Genomic DNA, 4,650 nt, shown 5'->3' on the forward strand with positions numbered 1-4,650 from the left:
AGAAAAGAAAGTGGTTGAACTAAATGAGCACTGAAATTCTTCCAAATGTGGTATAGTAATAAGGTATAGACCCTTTTGCTTCTTCTAGCTCAGGGGTCCTCAAACTTTTTAAACGGGGCCAGTTCACTGTCCCTCAGACCGTTGGAGGGCCGGACCTATAGTTTAAAAAAAAAACTATGAAAAAATTCCTATGCACACTGCACATATTTTATTTTGAAGTAAAAAAACAAAACGGGAACAAATACAATATTTATATTTGCATGTGGCCCACGGGCCGTAGTTTGAGGACCCCTGGTCAAGATGTTGACAACATTCTCATGGGTTTCGAATCTTCTCAATTACATAAACCTGATCAAGTTTTGTTTACTTGCTGTACCTCCCACAGCCCGTATCACTCAGCCACGTGGGACCACAGGTTCGGACCATAAGGTCAAGCTTACAACCATAGCCTTTGGCTATAATTGTGCTGGGACTTGCATGTGACTTTGCCACGAGAGGATCATGCCCTCTCATTAGTCCCAGGCTTGAACCTGTCCAAACGCTGTGGCCGCTCTCCACTCCCTTGCACAGCTGCAACACACAGGAGCTGCATGGAAACCCACCCTGAGCCGGCCTGCTCAATAAAACTCAGCAGATGCCTCTCCAAGTTACTCTTCTCTTCCTTGGAGAGGACAGAGGCCAGCCCCTCTCCAGTGCCCCTCCCTGAAGGTCCTACATTACGGTGGCACCTGAGAGAAGGGCTTCTGTCACTTGCCGTATTTTTGTCCTGTTGTTTCTCTGAACCGTTTGTATCCAGACTACGAGTCTACTGAATGGAGTGAGATCTTGGGGAGAGCTGGCACATTCCCCAAAGGTGTTCCCTGGGAGCCCATTCCTCACCTGTTGCACTAGCCCTCTTAGGGCTTGGGAAGCACAGGTGTTTGGGGCGTTGCTTGGTATCTTGTTCCCCCTTTGTCCCAAAAAGGAATAAATGCCCCCAAATTGTTTGGGCATTTACTCATTAGAAATGCATCCACTGCTATTTCCTGGAGAAATTAAGCCACAAGCTTTGGAGCAGATGACCCAGGACAACAAGAAGTCCTGGGGGTACCTGGTGAAGATATTCATTCCCCAGACCTTTACCGAGCACTTAGAATCAGACTCCGTGCTAGCTGGGTCTGGAGGGGGAGACAGACACAGGCCAGCAGGTGTGATGACATACACACATGTGAGGACTGGCACCTAAACAGGGCGCTGGAGGGTGAAAGGAGGAAGGCATCCATTGTTTGGTGATGAGGGCAGAAGGGAGGGGTGGTCAGGAAACATCCGCAGGGCTGGGTGTTGAAGTAAGTGTCCCCAGGTTAACAAAGCAGCAGAGTGGGGGGCAGAGAGTCTGGAGGAGCGGATCCAGCTGCTGTAAGCCGTCTGCAGAGCTTGAGTATGTGTATGAGCAAGGGCACAGCAAGGGAAACGGCAGGGCCTAGGTGCAGGGCCCCTGGAATTGGGCCTCATCCTGAGGACAGGTGAGTCACTGACGGGTTTTAAAAACAGATGACATGCTCAGAGTGGAGCTTTAGAAAGACCACTCCGTCAACAGTGCAGAGGATGGATGCAGATTGCAGAGTACCAAGCTGGAGGCCAAAGGTCAGATAGGAGGCCAGTGCCACTTAAAGGCAACATTTTTATGGGGGCCCAGCACAGTATACACATCTATCTATCTATAGCCACACACCCCTAATATGGTATATATCTACTATTGCTACCTCCACTAGATGGAGCAGACACTAAAGAACAGAGAGATCAAGTCACTTGTTCAAGGACACACAGCACGTGGCAGTCTCGGCATTTGAAACATCAGGGCAGCTTGAGCATTCATTCAGCTCTTACCCACTACACTGTTGTGCCACTCCACCAAAGATGACAAAGGCTTGAGACAGGGTGGCGCGGTTAGAGAAAAGTATTTCTCATGGGTGCACTCTGTATTTAGGGCTCCCCTGAAATGGCTGCTTCCAAAGAGAGAGGGGTACAGCCTTTTATTCTGAGGTCCTTGGATAAAAACCTACAGCATGGCATGTTAAGGGGCGGGAAACTCCCAGGACAAGGCTGTGATAGGAAGCCAGTAGGGGTCACTTGAGCCCCCAGGAACACATACCTTTGGGGAATGGAGGTAGTACTTTGCTTGGTTGGGTGTGTACCTGCAGACTCCTCAAATGCAGGAAAGCAGGACACAGGGAGGGAAGAGAAGGGCCTGCCCAGTGGGAAGAGCCCTGCTTTCTTCACCTGGTGGCCATACCTGCACCTGCGGAGGTGGCTGAGGCCAGGCAGCTCCTGCAGGTGCTGTGTGCTTTTTGCACGGCTGAGTTAGGCCGGGGAACAGGTGGCCAAGGACATGACCGCCTAGACCCGTGGTTGGCAAACTGCGGCTCGAGAGCCACATGTGTCTCTTTGGCCCCTTGAGTGTGGCTCTTTCTAAGCCTTAGGAGTACCCTAATTAAGTTAATAACAATGTACCTACCTTCATAGTTTAAGTTTAAAAAATTTGGCTCTCAAAAGAAATTTCAATCGTGTACTGTTGATATTTGGCTCTGGTGACTAATGAGTTTGCCGACCACTGGCCTAGAGCCCTGGAGCAGCTCCAGTTTCAACGCTCCTAGGAGGGATGGGATTTGGTGGGGATGGGGGAGGGCAGAGAGTTCCACTTAGGGGCCCGCTAATAGGAGACAAGCCCAGGGCCAGAGAGGAAGGTTACATGTGGCTTCTATAGCATGGGTTTGATGGTAGGCAAAGCTGGACTCTGAACTTGCTGGCTCTGAGCTTTGGACAGTGTTTAAGAGCCTCATCTTTAAATGGGAATAAAACTCATTTCGAACGCAGGTGGAATGTCAGATGGAGGCCAAAGGTCAGATAGGAGGCCAAAGGTCAGATTCACCACCTCTGGTGGTGAATGTCAGCGGTGAAACTGGCTGTTAGCATGCAATCCTGCACACCTTGTGAAACCACCACCAGAGGCGCAGAATTGTGTTTGGTGGGCCACGTTGTGTAACTCGTAGCTGGAGCTGCTATTTGAATGTAACACTAAACTTCAATATAACTCTAGGGGCTGCTAGTTAGAGGTCAAACAACAATAAACCAAAGGGCATCACTACGTAGCCTCATTCCTTCATCTCTGTGGAACTCAGAATTGTGTGTGAAGTTTGAAAGAAGTCACTTAGAAGCCAATATTCACGGCATCGCCTGCTTCCTAAGGTAGTCACCAGGTAGGTATTCTCTAAAGGCAAACTGAAAAAGCCCAGGAAACAATAATTCAGGGTTGCTCTACAAACAGGCTGAAAGCGAGGCAAGGAGGGCACGACTGAAGCCAGGGTTACCATTCTAGACAAGGTCCAGTCTGATCAGCCAATCAGAGGCCTGGCCTGACTTGCCAACACCTGTTGGAATGGTGGTCTCTCTTTCCCATCCCAGAAAAGGCCTTGTCAGAAACGCTGCTGTCAGAAGTGATGCATCAGGGCTGGCAGCACTACAAATAAATACACACGCCAACATTCCCTGCGTTTGTGGGAAAGCAGAAACCCACCTAAGACGCATTAACACACAAATGGCTGCACAGGCTCGCTCCATGCTGGGGCTTGGCACCCAAACTCCTCCCAGGCAAGCAGCACAAGGCAGATACCTTCTGTGCAAACAGCTGCATTATCCAGACCCACAGCGTGGGGGAACCAGCACAGCAAACGGCTTGCAAACCCTGAGCAGAGCTTCTCCGGGCCCCAGCCGTTCCAGCCATACCTCTGCCCCCCTGCTTTCTCCACTGCAGGGCTTTGGCTCCTATAGAGCAGAAGACCCTTAGTCACACCTGCTGCGGGCAAGGGCCCGCCAGTGCCCGCCACTGCTCAACTCCTTTGAATGCTGAAGACACAAGCCATTTTTAAAAGTAGCAGAAGGGACTGCTGCTCCCCCACCAAACTGCCTACAGCTGCCATGTCAATATTCTGGGAGTTTTCTCCCTGATTGGAAGGGTCTGGAACTCTGAAGCCATAGCTCTTGGATGGGTTAAGCTAGGACCCCGGCGCGCCCCTGCCCATTTTGGAAGAACTTCCGGTTGGTTTTCCCAAAGACAACAAGCCCACACTTAAGACATGCTTCTCTTTCCTCTCATCCATGCCTTCGACCCAGTACAGTTGCCTGGAGTCCTGTGGATGGGGTAGCGGGAGTTGGGGAGGTGGGGGGCGAGAGAGAGCCTGGTGAGGCCTGCTATTCCCAAAAAGGGCCATAAGGAGCAGAGCTGAGGACTTGGGGGTGGATGGTGGAAGGAGAGAAGCAGGTGCGGAAGAGTAGGCGACTTCTCCTACAGCTGTGTTCAACTCCCACCCCCTGGAGGAGAAGGCACAGGGGACCCAAGAGTGGGTCACGGAATGATGTCACCGCAAGGGGCCTAGTATCCAGCCCCCACCCCCAGCCCCCTGGAGTGGGGACCTTCTGACTCTGGGGAAGCAGAGGGAGCGGTTCGCGCGGAGGGTTGGCAACTCACGGAGGAGAAGTTGTGCGGGCCGCAGAGCTCGCCCCGGTACTTGCAGGAGAGCAGCATGTCCTCCAGCTGGTGGCCGAGGCGGTCCATGAAGGCGGCGCTGATGCCCTCGAAGTGGCGCGGCGGCAGGAAGAGGCGGAAGTCGGCCA

The 4,650-nt window shown here is 51.9% G+C and overlaps 1 protein-coding gene across 1 annotated transcript in view; it reads right to left on the reverse strand.

Annotated features, from left to right (window-relative positions):
- The window catches only part of ASIC2 (acid sensing ion channel subunit 2), an 815,352-nt gene that overhangs the window by 203,810 nt on the left and 606,892 nt on the right, over positions 1-4,650 (reverse strand). The gene's annotated exons all lie outside the window — the stretch shown is intronic.

This window comes from Myotis davidii, unplaced genomic scaffold (assembly GCF_000327345.1).
Source record: "Myotis davidii unplaced genomic scaffold, ASM32734v1 scaffold699, whole genome shotgun sequence".
Taxonomy (NCBI): Eukaryota; Metazoa; Chordata; class Mammalia; order Chiroptera; family Vespertilionidae; genus Myotis; species Myotis davidii.